The sequence below is a fragment of the Vicugna pacos genome, chromosome 32 (assembly GCF_048564905.1).
Source record: "Vicugna pacos chromosome 32, VicPac4, whole genome shotgun sequence".
Lineage (NCBI taxonomy): Eukaryota > Metazoa > Chordata > Mammalia > Artiodactyla > Camelidae > Vicugna > Vicugna pacos.
Window position 1 is genome coordinate 16,661,959 of NC_133018.1, and position 18,731 is coordinate 16,680,689.

Here is an 18,731-nt window from a genome sequence, read left to right on the forward strand (position 1 = left end):
TTCATATTTCATCACAGAATACAGACCTGCAGTGCATAATTCATCCAAAATCAGCCTTTCTAATAAATCCCAGTTAAGAATAATAAAGACTAGAAAATGGTGATCTGGGCTGATGTGTGTGTGTGTGTGTGTGTGTGTGTGTGTGTGTGTGTGTGTGCGTGCGCGTGCGTGCGTGTGTGTGTGCGCGTGCGCGTGCGCGCGCGCGCGCGCGCGCATGTTCTTGAACTCCAATTAACTACAGTTTTCTGGGGACAGAACTAAAATTAATCTCAGGGTTAAGACATGCAGAGAATGAGGAAAAGAGATATTACAGCAAAAAGGGGGAAAATACAGCATTGGCCCCAGAAATCAGTGTGAATTATTTCTCCTCTTATCTTCAGGGCCCACCCGAAAGAGTGCCTAGAATAATTGTCACTTGTCATTTCTCAACATTTCTGAAGTCCAGTGAGGCAAATTTTTGCCCATTAAAATCATGAGAAAGGCTTTATTAGAAATACAGAACAGGCCATTCATTTCTAAGGTGCTTGAGCAGATTTTCATTATCTTTCCCACCCCCACCAAAAAAGAGAAAATCTATTTATGTCAAGTAATGGAACTCATTCTGAGAACAGAGGAATAATGAGAAAACTATTGCATTGCTAGCATTTCACCCACTGATCAATTCTCAGCTGAGAGTTGTCCCCAAAGAGATGTGCTCCTTTTTTTTTTTTTTTCACTCAAGGCTTAAAAGGAAAAAAAAAAAAGTTTACTAGAGAGAGGGAGAGAGGCCCAAGATTACAGCACAAATGATCAAAGCAAACAAACTGTGTTTATATAGGGCAGCTGGGGCTTTACGAGCGCCCACAAGAAACACTCCAGGGAGCTTATCAGAAATGCAAATTCCTGCCCCTGCCCGGGTTTAGATTCCATGGGTCTAACCAGGAGCCCAGGAACTGCGCCTTTTGAACAAACATCCAGGGAGATTTGGATGCAGGGCATTTATGGACCTCACCAGGAGAGAAACATGGTAGGAGGATCTGGCTACCCTAAAACTGGTCTCAGTTCTCCCCAACACTGTTCTTGATCAAAGAACAGGGAGTGATGCCCCCTGTTTAGGGGTTCATTCTGAACTCGAGAAAACACGCTGAGCCAGCTGATTCCAGTTGCCAGCCTACAGAGTGGTTTCACTGACTTATTCATTCAACACATATTTACTGAGCACCAACTACGTGCCAGGTGCTGTGTTACAGTAAGAGGTTCACATTCTTGATCAAAGGGAGGGAGGGAAGGAAGGGAGGGAGGGAGGGAGGGAGGTAAAAGGACCCATTTAAAGAGAAAATACAGCTCCGGGAAAAGGAAGGGAAAGGAAGACTTTTTAAAGAGAATTCTGAGAAATCGTCCAGCAGCCCACTGCAGAGACATAATACATAATTTATGATGACTGCGTATCCTTCTGCTCAATGTACCTAGGTCCTTTGTGTCTTCTCTTCCGGACTATAAGCTCCAGGCAAAACCACCTCACTTGTTATCTCCAGCTAGAGACCGTGCACGCTGGGGAATTCTTGCTCCAAGCTTTAGGGGCCTTCAGCATATGTCACAGCAGCACAAACACGATTGGGCCTGAAAGGAAAAAGCAGAGGCCAGGCGCTGGGGTCTCGGAACAGGCAGTGACCGCCTGGGGACTTCACAGGGCACGGGGAGCAGCCTCCCCTTCTCCTGTGATCTTAGAACCGCCCCTCCCTGCCCTCTTCGCTTTCTCCCAGCCAAACATTCCATCCCAGGGTGAGCAACCGTCCTGCTTTGTCCAGGAGTGACAGGCTTCTGGGGACGTGGAACTTAAATGCTAAAACCAGGGAAGTCCCAGGAAAACCAGAACAAGCTGGCCCCCCGCCTAACCCTCTCTCCTAGGTGCCAACTAAAGACCAAGAAAAGCACCCAGCTGTGAGCCAGGGCCTGGGACATAGTAGGTGCTTGATGAGTATTTGCAGAATGAATGAAGGTAGGTACATAGCATAGCACCCGATACAGAATGAGCCCACCAACCTTTATTATTATTAATTGTTATTATTGAAACTAAGAGTGAGCAAGCATCTACACAGTCTTAAACACCCAGTGTGGCGGGCATCCTGCTAGGTCCACTCTTAAAACTCAAAATAAAATCCCTGATGTCACCTTTGCCATACGTGCCCATCAAAGTGGGCTGCAGTTCAAGAGGTTAAAGGTCTGGTTGTTTTTTGTTATTTGGGTTTATTTTGGAGTGGGGGGGGTGCCATAAAATTAAAGAGAATTGTTTCATGGAAATTTCTCATAACTGCTCTTTATTTTAATTCTCCGTATCATGTATTCCTCAAGTCCAATAAAGGATAGTGAGAATCAAAGCTGTAGCTACACGGCTCCTCAGAGGATCCAGGTCTGGGAGGGGAAGAAAACAAGAAACAAAGGGGAACAAGCGTGTATGTGAGACTCCCTCACCATCCCCCTCACCTGTCACTGTCAGGGAATTTGGTTTGCACGGAGGATCTTGTCCTCTGGGCTGCTCGATAACTGCTCGAGGCTGAAGTCAGATACGTAGAAACTCATGCATCTGCCAAGCCTTTTAGGCACAAGCAAAGCTGCCCTGTGAGCCCAGGGATGCTGACCCTGCACACAGTTCCACAAACACTTGCTGGCGGGGTAAGTCCCTTACACACCCCGTCTTGGCATCTCATTCATAACCAGTCTGCCAGCTTTGAAGCCAAAGTCAGTGAAGGACCCATTTCTCTTCTCAGCAGGCTTGCAGATGCAGCCATCCCCCTAGACAGCCTGCTGAGGTTACGTGCCCTCTTTCTCCTCCTGGCCCTGGAAGACTGTGCTAGCAACAGTCTTGACCGCCCCTGGGAGAGAAGAGGAAGTGAAATTACAATTAGCTATACTTCTTGGGTAGATAAAAATCTCCCTCTGCTATGTGAACGTCCCCAAAGACCCGGTCACATTCTGGGATTGCAAATACCCGATGATGTAATCAAGATGAATGTCTTAATTGTTACAATTTTTAAAATGCCTATTGTACGCCAGGCACAGAGCTAAGCAATATACATAGATTCTCATTTATCCTGACAACCACTCTATTAGTGGTTAAAACCACAAGCCTTGAAGTTAGACAGATCTTGGTCTAAACCCCAGTTCTGTGGCCTGCTGGGTGGCAATGGACGAGTGACGCAAACTTCCTAGGCCCCAGTTTCCAATATACTTGTAAAGTGAAGGCACAGATAACTGCCTGAAAGGATTGGTGTGCGAGTCGATGGTAGAATGTATCTTAAATAAATGGTCCCAGTCAATGTTTAGGTAAACGACACTGATGCTGATTCAGAAAAAAAGAACAAGAGGAAAGATAAACCAATTCAGAGAGGCTCATTAACTTAACTAAGGTCACTCAGCTAATGAGTGACAAATATGGGATTCACAGCCAGGGTTAGCTCATGTTCAGATGATTTTTAGCACCAGAAGACTCTCTTTAAACATCTTACAACTCCGAGTATTTGCATCCTACCTGCTATACAGCCGTGCTCGGAAGGAAGCTCAAAAGAACATTTAGGGCACCGAGGAGCACTGTTTGAAAACTACTGCTCAATATTTTTACTCTCCTAGAGTAATGGAAATAAAAGCAAAACAAAAACAAAGACAAATGGGAACTAATTAAACTTAAAAGCTTTTGCACAGCAAAGGAAACTACAAACAAAAGGAAAAGACAACCTATGGACTGGGAGAAAATATTTGAAACAATGCAATTTGACAGGGGACTAATTTCCAAAATATACAAACAATTTATACAGCTTAATATGAACAAAAAACCTAATTTAAAAATGGGCAGAAGACCTAAACAGACATTTCTCCAAAGAAGACATCCACATGGCTGACAGGCATATGAAAAGGTGCTCAATATTGCTAATTATCAGAGAAATGCAAACCAGAGCGACAATGAAGTATCACCTCACACCAGGCAGAATGGCCATCATTAAAAAGTCTACAAATAATAAGTGCTGGAGAGGGTGTGGAGAAAAGGGAACCCTCCTACATTGTTGGTAGGAATGTAAATTGGTGCAGTCGCTATGGAGAACAGTATGAAGTTTCCTTAAAAAACTAAAAACAGAGTTCTTATATGATCCAGGAAACCCACTTCTGGGCATATGTTTGTAGAAAACTAATTTGAAAAGACACATGTGCCCCAATGTTCACAGCAGCACTATTTACAATAGCCAAGACATGGACGCAACCTAAATGTCCATCGATAGATAAATGGATAAAGAAGATGTGGTGTACACACACAATGGAATATTACTCACCCATAAAAAGAATGAAGTAATGCCATTTGCAGCAACATGGATGGACCTAGAGATTATCATACTAAGCGAAGTAAGTCAGACATATATCACATTATATCACTTATGTGAGGAATCTTTAAAAAATGATACAAATGAACTTATTTGCAAATCAGAAATAGACTCACAGACATAGAAAACAAACTACGGTTACCAAAGGGGAAAGGGGTGGGGAGACAGATAAATTAAGAGTTTGGGATTAACACATATACACTACTATATATAAACTAGGTAAACAGTAAAGACCTACTCATAGAACAGGGAACTATATTTACTATCTTATAATAACCTATAATGGAAAAAAATCTGAAAAAGAATATATATATAACTGAATCACTTTGATATACACCTGAAACCAACACATTATAAATTAGCTGTACTTCAATAAAAAAAGAAAACTGCTGCTTCTGATAATTATTTATTTAATATATTACTTCCCATGTATCAGTTATCTACTGCCACAATAATGCCATGTAACAAACCACCACAAATAATTAATGTTTATTGCTCACACACCCGGGGTCACCTGAGAGTTGGCTAATCTAGGTTGGGCTCAACTCTATCCATCTCTCATCTTTCCTAAACCAACAACTAACTGGAGCATGTTCTCAAGACAAAGGTACAAGAGAACATGCAGAACATGCAGGTCTCTTGAAGCCAAGGCTCAGAACTGGTACACTGTTCTATTGGTTAAAGCTAGTCACGTGGCCACATCCAGAATCAGAGTAGAAGAGCACTGAAAAGCTAGATGGGAAGGGGAGTGGCACCTTGGGACTTACCAGGTCTTTTAATATTGGCATCTGCAGTGGAAGAGTGTGCCATACTAGCTTGCCCGAATGTTGTTTAGGCTCCTCGCAGAGAGGTTGGCAAATTCCCCCAGGAGCAGTACACAGCAGTCCTAGCTCAGCCTTTCTCCCCTCTCTGCAGGCACCCCTCCTTGCTCAACAGTTACAGCTAGTTATTTAATATAGCCTAGCACAAGGGAAACAGCTCGAAGGCTGGATTCCTGTTCCCTACTAGCTGTGTGATCTTAGGCAAGACACTCAACCTCCCTGAGCTTCAATATCTTTATTATGAAACGGAGACAATTATATCTGCCTTCATCTCTCTGGCGATGATCAAATTAAACCATCTAGGCCAAAATGCATCCTGAATGCTAGAATGATTCCTGAGCTCCTGAGCAAATCTTTCAAGGTGTTTCTCTCAGCCCAGCTCCTAATACCAGGCTCTGCCCACAGTTAACTCAAAGAGAAACTGTTGCAAGTCTATGAGTCTGGCCAATTCTCTTAACCTTGACATAGGGTGGGAAGGGGCAGCTGTTTATCTCGTTGTCTGTGCAAAGACAACTGGGGAGTGGGAGAGTGGGGGGCAGTTCCTGGAATTTTCTGAAACCCAAGAGCATCTTGGTGTGGCTTCTGTCTATAAAGTAAAAAGGGAAACAAACGCAAGAAATGCTGAAACTGAGCCAATTTGTCTGCATCCACTGGCAACTTTTGTCCTCCAAACTTTTCCAGACACACAGGCAGCTTAGTTGGTATTCAGGTCCTGGCTGTGCTTACTGAAGCCATCCAGCATTTATCCCAAGTGGAGTCCCCAACTCCCTTTTGCTTTGTTCTTAATCCCCAAAATAGGGTGGAATGGGGGCGGGAAGGAAGCTCATTTCTGAGGAACAGCATACATATTTTTTGCAGCTGAGTACTCATAGCCCAGATGAGTTGGCATCATCATTGCAGGAATGTGGGACCTGACGTAAGTTTCTGGGTGAACACTCTCAAAAGAAACGTGAGGATGGGCTCTTGCATCTCGGTTGCCCTTGCTTCTAACCACATCTCTTCTTTGCTATAGTTCATTACTGTCCCTTTGTCTTGTGCCTTTAAGCCACAGGTCAGTCAGTCCTTGGATTGGGACAGGCATTAGAACTCATTCAGCTCAACCACAGAATCTTGTCCTCTGGATCACTCCCCAGTCCGGAGCTGAAATCAATCCACCACATTTTCCCCACGCTCGGCTGAAATACGCCTGGTGACAGAGAATTCACTAAATCTCAAAGCAGCAGCCACAGCTGTTGTAGATCTTCAGAGCCTCCCTTAGTTAGGGTAAACCACAACCCACCTTTCCACAGCTCCCTTAGCCCCGATTCTGTTCACTGAGGCTTCACATGCTTCACTCCCTCTCTCCTACTGTTGTCCTTTGAGTATATGAAGGCAACTAGCACATCTCCTCGCTGAGAAATTTTAGGCCATCAGTCTTGATCTTTTTCAGCTTCTCACCCTGTACCTGGTCCCCACTCCAACTCCATCCATCATCATGCCCTTTCCTTACACCTAAAGAGTACAATTACCTCTCCTTCCATTTTCAAAGCTAACCTTTCCACCTATGTTCTCCACTCCATCTCCTCCTGCCCTCTCCATCACCTTGGTGATTGAACGGGACTTGGGCATCAATAAAAAAAGGGAGAAGGAAAGGTTCAGTCTCAAGCTGGCAGCTTGTGTGGCTGAATGAATGGGGAAGCCATCAATTACAAGGGGGAGAAGAGAGAGAAGCAGGTTTAGGAGGGAGATCATGAGTTCAGGGTGGAGCCAGATCGAGTTTGTGGTGTCTGGGGACATCCAAGTGGAAATGTCTACCAAGTGGCAGGACATAAGATTCTGAAGCTTGAGGAGGCAGCTAAGGCTGGGGCTGGGGATTAGGGAATCAGCAGCAGAGGGAAGGTGGTTGGAACAAGAGAGGTGACAATGTTGCCCGAAGACACTGTAAAGAGTGAGAATATCAGAGAGACAAGCTTCAACTTTTAAGAGGTGAATGGAGAATAATACAGAGATGGGAAGGATACAAGGAAAACCAAGAGAACTTAGTGAAATGAAAAGGATAAAGATCAGGGAAGGGGGAGTGACTAGCCATGTCAAATGCGACATGAGGTCCAGGGAAAGGAACAAATGGAAAATACCCAACAAACTTGGCTGTCGGAAGACCAGGGATGAACTTGGAGAATGTGGTTCCTGTAGAGGGATGGGGGCTGTAACCAAACTGCAATGGGTGAGAAAAAGTTGAAGGGAACACCAAAACAGAATTCCCTTTTGAGAAGTTTATATGAGAATAGGAGAAATTTTAATAGGAGTTTCTGATTTAAGAGTCATATTAGTTTCCTGGGGCTGCTGTATGAATGAGCACAAACTTGGTGGCTTAAAACAACAGAAGTTTATTCTCTCACAGTTCTGGAGGCGAGAAGTCTGCAATCAAGGTGTTTCCAAGGTTGGTTTCCTCTGGGGGCGCTGAGGAAGACTCCATCCCATGCCTCTCTCCTGGCTTTGTTGGCTGTTGGTAATCCTTGGTGTTCCTTGGCTTGTGGACACATCACCCCAATCTCTGCCTCTGTCTTCACATGGTTGTCTCCCTCTGTGTCTCTGAGGTGTGATTCGAATTCCCCAGCCTTTTGAGAGAACACCAGTCACTGGATTCAGGGTCTGCCTCATATCCAGAACGATCTCATCTTAAGATCCTTAATTACGTCTGCAAAGATCCTATTTCCAAATAAGTTCACACTGACAGGTATGAGGGATAAAGACTTCAATGTGTCTTTTGGAGCCACTATTCAACCTACTGCAAGGGTCCAAGTATGGATAGAAAATGTGCTTTGATGAAAACTCTCCTCTCCTTTGCCAATCTATGACGCCTAAAAAGTAAATCATCATATTAGTAGCTCATTAAAGATGTATTCATTTAGGTAAATGGACGCTTTAAAAGCCTCAACAGGGGTAATGTTCATTCAACAAAGATTTATTGACTCTTCTTAGCTATTGCCAGGGTTATTGCTAGGCACTGGGGATAATGAAACGAGTAAGATATTCATTCATCAAGTAAAAATCATTGTTAAATTAATTTCTGGAACCCCTAGTAACAAAAAGCCAGAAAACCCACCAGCTGCTGGAAGTGTATATAGATTTTCTTTAGTGCATACAGGATTTTTTATTTTTCACTTTTTTTATATGGACTTTATTGAGATATAACTTGCACACAGTAAAATGAGTAGATTTTAAGTGTACAGTTTGGTGAGTTTTGACAAGTATAACCACACCCCCAGCTGAATAGAGAAGACTTTTATTAACCCCTAAAAGTTCTATCTCCTTATAGTCAAACCCACCAGGCAGTCACTAGTCTGCCTTCTGTCATTAGAGATTAGTATTGCTTTTTCTATAGTTTCATAACAATGGAATTGTATTCTTTTCTGTCTGGCTTCTTTTACTTGATGCCATGTTCTTGAAATGCATCATGCTGTCGTGTGTGTAAGTAGCTCATTCCTTTTTTCACTCGGTAGTATTCCATCGTACAGATGTAGCCCTGTTTATTTATCCATTCACCTATTGACAAACTTTTGGGTTGTTTTCAGTTTGGGGTAATTGTAAGTAAAGCTGCTATACACATCCCCATACAGATCTGGTTGTATGATTTCATTTTTCTTGGATAAATAACCTAGATGGGTGACTGCTGGGTCACAAGGTAACACTACATTGTACTTCATAAGAGACTGCTACTGCTACACTGTTTTTCAAGTGGCTATACCACTTCGGTAATGTATGAGAATTCCAGTAGCTTTATATCACCACCAATATCTAGTATTAATTATCTATTTAAAAAAGCCATTCCAGGGGGAGGGTATAGCTTAAGTGGTAGAGCACATGCTTAGCATGCATGAGGTCCTAGGTTCAATCTCCAGTACCTCCATTAAAAATAAATGAATAAATAAATAAAACAAATTACCTCCCCACCCAAAAAAGAAGAAAAAAAAAAAGAAGACAATGAACTGACATTTTTAAAGTGCTGAATAAATGTCAACCCAGAATTCTATATGCAGCAAGAATATTAAAAAAAAAGAGAGAGAAACAGCCATTCCAGTAGGTGTGTAGCGGTATCTCACTTTGGTTTTCATTTGCATTTCTCTAATGATGAGTGATGTGTTTATGTGACACCTTATTTCCTCCTTGGAGAAGCATCTGTTGAAATATTTTGCCTATTTTTTTTTAAACTGAAGTATGGTCATTTACAATGTGTCAAATTCTGGTGTACAACATAATGTCCCAGTCAAGCATATATATACATATATTTGTATTCATATTCTTTTTCATTAAAGGTTATCACAAGCTATTGAATATAGTTCCCTGTGCTATATAGAAGACATTTATTTTTTAATCTATTCTTACATAGAGTGGTTAACAGTTGCAAATCTCAAACTCCCAAATTTATCCCTTCCCACCCCCTTTCCTCTGGTAACCATAAGATTGTTTACTAGGTATGGGAGGCTGTTTCTGTTTTGTAGACGAGTTCATTAGGGTCCTCTTTTATCTTATTTTTTTTTTTAATTACACATATGAGTGACATCATATGGTATTTTTCTTTCTCTTTCTGACTTCACCCATTTTTAATTGGCTTGTTTGGTTTCCTACTATTGTACGGTGGGATTATATAGATGTACATACATATACATATACATATATGTGTGTTTTGCAAAGAGTTTTACAGTCTGTGGCTTGTCTTCTCATTTTCTTAACAGTGTCTTTCAAAGCGTAAAAGATCTACATTTATGAATTCAAATTTATCAAAGTTTCATGGTTTATGCTTTTTTTGTCCTTTCTAAGAAATCTTTGCCCAACTCAAGGTCACAAAGATTTTTCTCCTGTGTTTTACAAGATGTTTTATAGCTCTGGGTTTTACACTGAGGTCTGTGGTCCATTGCAAGTCAGTATTTGCATACAGTGTGATGACCAGGTTGGGTTCATTTGTTTTCACGTGGATATCCAATCATCCCAGCACAATTTGTTGAAAAGACGATTCTTTATTGAATTGTCTTGGCACCTTCATTAAAAATTGACCACACATGCATGCGTCTATTCATCAGCTTTCTGCTCCATTCTGTCTATGTCTATTTTTCTATTCTTTTGCAAATATCACAGTGTATTGACTACTGTAGCATTACTAAGTCTTCAAATCAGGTAGTCTGAGTCCCCTGACCTTGTTCTTTTCAAGTCTTTTGATTATTCTGGAATCTTTACACTTCCATGTGGTTTTTAGAATTAGTTTGTCAATTTCTAAAACAGAAGGCTGCTTGGATTTTGAATGAGATTACTTTCAAGTCTATAGATCAGTTTGGAGAGGCTTGACTTCTCAACAGTATTGAGTCTTCCAATCCATGAGATGAAATATTTCTGCATTTATTTCAATTTTCCGTCATTTCTCTCAGCAATGGTTTGTCATTTTCAGTAGAAGGTAGGTTTTACACATATTTTGTTAAATCTACCCCTAAGCAATTCATGTTTTAAATACTGTTTTAAATTTTTTATTTTACAATTATTTATTGTTAGCGTACAACAGCACAACTACATTTTTATATTAACCTTGTATTCTGCAAACTTGCTAAATTCTCTTATGCATCCTAATAGTTTTAAAATAGATTCTTTGAGATTTTCTGTACACGTGAGCATACTGCCTGAAAATAAAGGCAGTTTCATTTCTTCCTTTCCAAACCGTACCCCTTTTTCTTTGCCTCATGGCCGTGGCTAGGACCCCAAATATGATGTTGAATAGAAATGGTTGAAAGGGGACAGCCTTGCTCTGTTCTCATTTTAGGGGGAAAGCTTTTCAGTTGTTCACTATTAAGTATGATGCTAATTGTAGATTTTTCATAGATGTGCTCATGTAACACTTTTTAAAATCCTACACAGTATCACTGTTACTATTAACATTATAAAGAGTAAGCATACTTAGCATAAAACGTGCAAACAAGACCAAAGGGTATGACATAAAATGCTCTGACCCAATCCCACCGATTTTCTCCCTAATTATTTGGATGCTGAAAGAGATAGCGACAGAGATTGGGGCGGGAAGGGGGCGGGGTGGGGGGCAAAAAGAGAATAAAGGAAAAATAACTTCAGTTATTCAGAGCAGCAGATCTTTTCAATGGAATTCTCCCCTTTTCCTGGAGTTTTACCAGAACCCAGTTCATTCTGATTCAGTTGTCATCTCTGGATACAGAGGACAAGGAACACTGCTCTTGGAGTCAGAAGAGCAGGGATGAGAAGTCAGCACAGCCCAACAATTAAGAGCCTGCGTTTCTAAGTCAGACGCACCTGAGGCTACCTCTCCATTGCAGTTCGAGCCTCTGCTCGCTCGTCTATGAAAAGGCCACGGTCACAGTACAGGTCTCACGGGCTGAGGTATAACTAGAGGGGTAATGCACAGGTGGAATACGCTCAGTCCTTTGTACGTAGCAAATCCGCCACGAAGGAGCAGTGCCTGGGTGTCTTTGGGCCAGTTTATTAACCTCTACGACCCCATAAAATGGGGATGCGCCCACTGCCTCCCAAGATTACATGCAAGTGAGATGAGACGATAAATATCAAAGACAGAGCCAAACAGCAAAGTCTGACCATTGACAGAGGTAAGAATCAGAATTTGGTCCAAGACCCACGTTCGTTCTTTTCTCTCAAAAATCGATTTCCCTGCAAAGCTACAACACTTGCGCCTTTATTGATCAACTTCCGAGATGACCTACATTATTCTGGATAGGCAATAGCCTCAATTTTTTTTTTATTGAGTTACAGTCAGTTTACAATGTTGTGTCAATTGCTGGTGTTCAGTCATACATGAACACACATATATTCATTTTCAAATTGGGCTTTTTCACCGTGAGCTACTGTAAGATCTTGAATATATTTCCCTGTGTATACAGTATAAACTTGTTTATCTATTCTGTATATACCTGTCAGTTGCCCCACTTTTTAAACAAGGATTAAATTGTTACTCTGGGATGAACACACTTCATTCTTTCTTCCTTCCAAAACTATTTCCCTTTTCTAATGAAGTCCCAAAATGGAAGAGGGTTTGGCGAGTCACCCAGTCCCACAGATTTGGAACAGAACATACCTCAAAAGCAACACCACTTATCTTAAGAACATACATCCCCAAATCTTATCTTTGGATTAAAAACGCAGGATGCCCAGTCAACACTGGATTTCAGATAAACAAGGAATCGAGTTGGGGTTCTTTTCTATAAAATAACCTATGCAATATTTGGGACATACTAAAATTTATTCATTGTGTATCTGAAATTCAAATGTAACTGGAAGTCCCGCATTTTATGAAACAACTCTGCTATGGCGTTCATTCCCAAACTGCATCTAAAACTTCCAACAAACTGCTCGGGTGTGAGAATTCAGAAGGCAACAGCCAAGATGGAGTGACTTCTGAATTTCATGGATGGTGCCAGATATTTCAGATACTTTTCCTCATTTAATCTTCACTCACACATTCCAACAAAAGCCCCACGGGCTGGCATTACCTCCCATTCTGTGCATGAGGCGACTGAGGCTGAGAAAAATGAAGCAGTCTGTCTGAAATTGAAAGTAATTCTCTAGGAGGGTTTCATGGCAGGTGAGACCAGTTCAAGCAAAGAGAATGAGCAGGAGGGGATCCAGGGGTGGGAACGGCTTGTCCTGGGGATGCTGAGTGTAGGAAAGAGGACATTTCTCGGAAGCTCACACGGGAGTGGCTCTGACCTGAGGGCTCATCAGAGCCCAGGATGCTGCCGGGGCCACTTTTGCTAGTGAACTGCATCTCTGTGCTTTCCTAGGTCACTCACTCCTGTGGCGTGGCGCGCACGCACGCTCATGCTCGCTCTTTCTCGCTCTCTGCCACCTCTTCCTTCCCCTTGGTGCTGCTGCCTGCTCATCTAGTATGCTGGTCAGCCCGGGCTAACGCTGTCCCTTGGAGGAAAGAAGAGCTCCTACACAGGCTTTGGGACTAACTTACTTGCCTGACAACCCTGCACGGGGATGGGGTGCTTGCCAACTAATAACCAAATGGAGCTTCAACTTCCCATTTGCCACCGAGCCTTGTATGTGTAAAACTGCAGTTCAGAGGCGGAGTGGCTGGGCCAAGTAGGATTCAAGCAGGCCCTGGGTCCTCCCACTAAATTCCACCAAATGCTCAAGGCCCAACAAGCCGGAGATGGGAGTCAGGGAGTCTTGGGAGGAAGATGACGAGGAGTCATGGAAGAGAATTGTAGGCAAAGAAGAGCCTGGACTTCCAGTGTCCGGACAAGGCAGCCGCCACGCTAAGAGGGGCTGCAGTGCTAACAAAGGCATGTGTGTTGACCAGCTAATGAAACACCTTCAGCCTCAAGGGGAGTTTTGCTGTAAGCGTGTGCAGGGCAGATTGGATACCCGTTAGGAGGCCACTGCAGGACTCCTGGCCTTCGGTCAGCAAATATTCACTGTGCATCTTCTCCCGTGGAGACCCAGGGCAAGGTGCTGCATCTCTTCTAGGTGCTGGGGACACAGCATCTAATGAGAACGATCTGGTTCCTGCTCTCCTGGAACTTACACTTTAGGAGGCAGACTGACAATTAGCAAGTTAACAACTAAATAAATACGCATGATGTTTTTCAGTTGGCACTGAGAGCTTTGAAAACATAAAACTAGCTGATGAAGTATACTGTACAGCACAGGGAAACAGTCAATATCTTGTAGTAGCTTACGGTGAAAAAGAATATGAAAATGAATGTATGTATATTCGTGTATGACTGAAGCACAGTGCTGTGCACCAGAAACTGACACAACATGGTAAACTGACTATACCTCAATTTAAAAAAAAAATTAGTTGATGAGATGATGGGGAGTGAGGTGGGGGGAATCATTAGAAAAGAGAGTCAGGGAAGGCACCTCTGGCTTAAGTAGAAACCTGAAAGATCAGAAGGGGCCAGCCATGCAGAGATGGTGGCAGGGTAGGGGGAGCAAACATTTTATACAGAGGAAGGAGTAAGTAAAAGGGACTGAAGAGAGAACAGATGGGTGGCTGGAGCAGAGTGAGCGACGGGAAGGGGTTGAGGTCAGATTGGTGGGAAAAGACCAAATCACACGCAGCCTTGCAGGCCAAGGTATGAAAGGTGAACTTGCCCCAGGTGCAAGGGCGGGCCTTTGGCAGAAGTGATAAATGATGGCAGCTGGGAGGAAAGTTTCTACAAGTCATTTCAAACCTGGAGAAGCCAGGCCTTTATGACAGGTGAGCAGTGAAGAACCCAAGAGGAACGCCGATCTCGCTGGGTTGGATCCCAGGACACGGATGGGCCCACGTTCACCCGCCATGGGCAGGGAGCTCTGCCGGGAGAGGTGTGTGCTTCTTATGTCTTCCTCTTACATCCGTGGATTCCCCTCCCTCCAACCACTTGTCCCATGTGGTCAGAGAGGTATAAGATTCCAGGACTCATACTGGGCTTGGAGAAGGACGAAGATCCCTTAAGAAGCCCTGGTAATAAACCACGGGTCCAGCCCACTGACCAAAGAGACCAGCACTGGGTTTTCAGCCCAAGCCCAGCTAATAATAAAATATCACCTCATTCCCTCTCCCCTTCTGTCTTATGCGCCTTTATTTCCACCCGGGGCCTTGGGAGAAAAGGGGCGGCTGAATGAAGACCGGCTTCAGGTATCCCTGGGTCCTCTAATCAGATACCATCTAAAGCTTCCCAGAGCTCACTGTGGCCCCTGACACACACAGGACAAATTCTGATGGATATGTTTGACACTTTTCTTTAAAAAATGATTGTCCCTTGGAGCTAAGGTTATGGATGGTTTATATTTTCTTTTTATGCTTAACCATGTCTTGCAACACTACTTTATTACAAGTAATACTTGTTACCTGAATGGCAGAATAAATAAAGAGAATGACAATTTATACAATTAGATGGGGCAAATCCCCCTGTGGTATAAGCGCTCCTCATATTTTGGGAAGAAAACTAAATATTCTAAAGGAAAACGTCCCCTCTCCACGTTTCAGAAAGGCATGAGTCTCCTCTTTTACAAAATGCATGACACCCACAAGTTAAGATCCAAGTTTCTCTGTGGCGTAATAGTCCCAAGACATTAACCTTATCCCCAAAAAACCTGACCTTTGAGCTTTCTGTTTTATTACCTTATTTGCTTGTACAGCTCTGTCGTAAGGATGTTTATTTTCAGCAACACAAGTGATCAATTCTCCCCCTCATCTCCCCGCACTTGCTTTCTCCGTGTCCCGAAGTGACTTTGAAAGGCCCAGGACAGGGGCCAGCATCCACTCAAGCTGGCTGTGCCTCCCTGTTATTGCTCATGTTCAAAAGATCGTTTTGTTTTCTCATCTTTGTCCTGACCAATTTCAAAGGGTAGTTTTAAGAATGAAGCTGACAATTGTCTGACCGAAATTAGTGCAGGTTTCCCTCTTGCAACTGAAAATCATCAAATATCAAATTTCCCAATGAAAAGCCCAAACTCCAAATTCAAGCTTAGAAGCCAGCACTCTGGGTAGTTGAATTTGGTGGCCATGTGTGTTTTAGTTCGCTCTTACACGTAGCACTTTACTTTGGAATTTGTTGTCAATGTTCACAAACCAAGAGATTTAACTCCACATTCCAGATTCTCAACTTCTCTTTAAAAAATCTGATGCTGCAACAGTCCTGGGTTCATACAGCCATCTGGCAACGCCAGGCTGAATCTAAGTAACAGGGCAGGGGCTCTCCTGTTCACCACTGCCCCCACCGTTCACGATGGGAGAAGCTGACAGAGCAGTCAGAAGCAGCCAGTTTGCAGTAATCAGGGAGGGAGGGAATTAAGGAATTCAGAGCCAGTTGCCCCACAAAACCCCAAGAAAGACTCCAAACTATGAGACCAGATTTACTGAGGAGCAAGACAGCAACCTGGAAAAAGCGGTTCACTGGAAGTCTAATTCCCTTTCCTCCACACACTCCCCGACTCCGGCTCAGAGAACGTGGACAGGAGATTGGAATTTTCTTCTCTGAAGAATATACAGTGGCCTCTGAGAACATCCTCCATGCCCTGCATTCGGGGACTCCCCGGTCAAATACTCAAAACAAAAGCTGCCACTTGACTACGACTCTCTCTAAGTATGGGGAAGGGGCCAAAGATCACCAGGCATTTGAGGAAACTCTCCAAAGCGAAAGAGGTCCAAGACAAGCCACATCATTGCTGGCACAGACAGTGTATCCCAGGGAATGGCTATTTGATGAGGGTCAGCAGCCAGCTCCGAGGCTGGAAAGACTTGCCGGATACGTTTTAGACGTGCTCTGGGAAACACCAGACAAGGCTAGGAGACCCCTCAAAGGACATCAGTTTCTGGCAATTAACCAAGTGGTGACTCACTCAACAATGAGTGTGCAGAAAAAGTGTAATCGTGGTGTTGTCACAGATCTGTGAGGCTGGAGGCATGCAGGTCACTTAATAATACACTTTGAAGAATAATAAAAATAGTAATAACTTGTTTATTTTTGGAAGGAAGGAAGGAAAAATTTAGAACATCAAAGAATGAAGGTGGAATCTTCATCCATAATGTCCAAAAGTGTCCACCTATAAGGTTATCATCTATAGCAATGGAATATCAACATATCATTTACGTCGTGTTTCCAGACTTGGAAGCCACTCTGTAGAGCCAGGGAGATTGTCAACAAACAGAAGGGTCAGTCTGGAGAAACAGAAGGGGAAAGACCAAGTTCAAGATCGCAGGACAGAAAACAGAGACAAGATTCAGCCACCGTCTGGAGCATGACTGGTCACCACGTGGAGGGGAGGAGAGAACACGGCAAGTCCTGCCTTGGTTTTACAGCGTTCATATATGTCCCTTCTACCTACATTTCATTGGCCAAAGAAGTCACATGGTCATGCCCAACTACAAAACGGGTAGCGAAGAGTGGTTCTACCCTGGGTCTTGAAGGCAGAGAGCCAAGAATATTTAGTGAACAGTACAAATAACTAGTGCACCTTCTTCTAGTTTTAGCTACACACTGGGTTTTCTAGTACGTGCAGCTAGGCTAGACTCTAACTGGTGTTGGGACCACGTTGTCCAGAAAAGTTTCATCCCCATACAGGCCAGTGAGCATCCCCCTGAGAGGAGCAGGAATTAGGAACTCCCATTTGCTACCTTCCTTTCTTCCCAGCAGTGGCAAAATAGAAGGACAGGAGCAGCAGTGACTGCGACTTATTGGGAACCATTATCCCTCCCACTCGTGCTCCCAGAGGCTCATGGTACCAGAGCACACAGCCAGTTAGAGGCAGGGTGACAACCAAACACACACTGGCTGACTTGCCTTAATCTCAGTGTCTCCGAGCACACAGTGAGTCCCTCAGATACCCAGATCCAAGCCCAGGTCTCCTGGCCCCAAGGGCAACCAGAATCTGCCATCCTTCACCTCCCAGCAAAGGCATCCTTCCTGTCCTGGTGGACACAGGTGGTTCTCATGGCCCTTTTCCAGCTTTGCCTTCTAACCCAGGAGGCTGCAGTAGAAAGTCTAAAGGGGGCTTTAGTAAGTTTTGCATTTATAAGGAAGATCTTTTCTTGACTTTTATTTCCAACCAGAGGTCACCCCCCAGCTTCCTCACCCAGAGCACCGTCAGTTCTCTCACTCCCCCTGGCAATGCGGCATGGGTTAGTGATTGTAGCTAAATGGGGTTCCCATGGGGGCTCTTCTGAGTGCTGGAGCCGGACACTAAGACCAGAAATCATGAAGCAAAATATTTTTAGACTTGAACACATCATTTTTTTTCTGTACAGCTTATATCGACACTGAAGAGAAAAGTAAAAGACAAATGACACACCAGAAGAATATTTACAATGTACATGATAGAAAGTGGGTTAATATCCGTAATATATAAAGAACTGAAAATCAGCAAGGAAAAAAAAAGAGCCAGACAGTAGAGACTGAAGAAACAAATGACAGACTTAGGAACAGACACTCAGCCTCCCCAATAACCAAACAAATAAGACTCAAAATTAGTTTCTTTTTTGTCAGATTAGCAAGAAGGTTGATCTTTTGCAGAACCGACGAGGGTAATTAGAAATGGACACTCATATATTGTTGGTGGGAGTCTAAAATAGAACAGCGTTTTGGGAGAGCAATTTGGAATGTCCATCAAAATTTTAACACCAAGTTGTATAGATTAAATATTTACGGCTTTTTGTATGTCAATCATACTTCAATAAAGCAGTTAAATTTAGGAGAGAGAGAGAAGGGAGGGAGGGAGGAAGCAAGGAAAGAAAGAAAGGGGAAGGAGGGAAGGAAGGGAGGAAGGGAGGAAGGAAAGAAGGAAGGAAGGAAGAGAAAGAAAAGGGAGGGAAGGAAGTAAACTACAAGCCTCCACCCCAGCGTGGCTGGGACACAGCAAGTGCTCGAGGCACAGCCGGTGAGTCTGAACACGCAGGGGCTGCCAGTGCTGTTAATAACAGATGAGCATTTTTTTCCTAATCACCCAAACGCTGCAGGAAGAAAATTTCCACTCTGCAGCAACAGGGATCTTCTAAGAACCAAAATCGCGCATATTATTTAACCACCTAAAACCCTCCAATAAAAATTAAATCCAAACT

At 43.3% G+C, this 18,731-nt stretch overlaps 1 protein-coding gene across 1 annotated transcript in view; it reads right to left on the reverse strand.

Annotated features, from left to right (window-relative positions):
- Positions 1–7,685: 7,685 nt before the first annotated feature.
- The window catches only part of MAP9 (microtubule associated protein 9), an 84,740-nt gene continuing 73,694 nt past the window's right edge, over positions 7,686–18,731 (reverse strand). The window contains exon 15 of the mRNA XM_031670048.2: positions 7,686–7,767. The gene's annotated coding sequence lies outside the window, so the exon portion shown is untranslated. The remainder of the gene's footprint in view (positions 7,768–18,731) is intronic.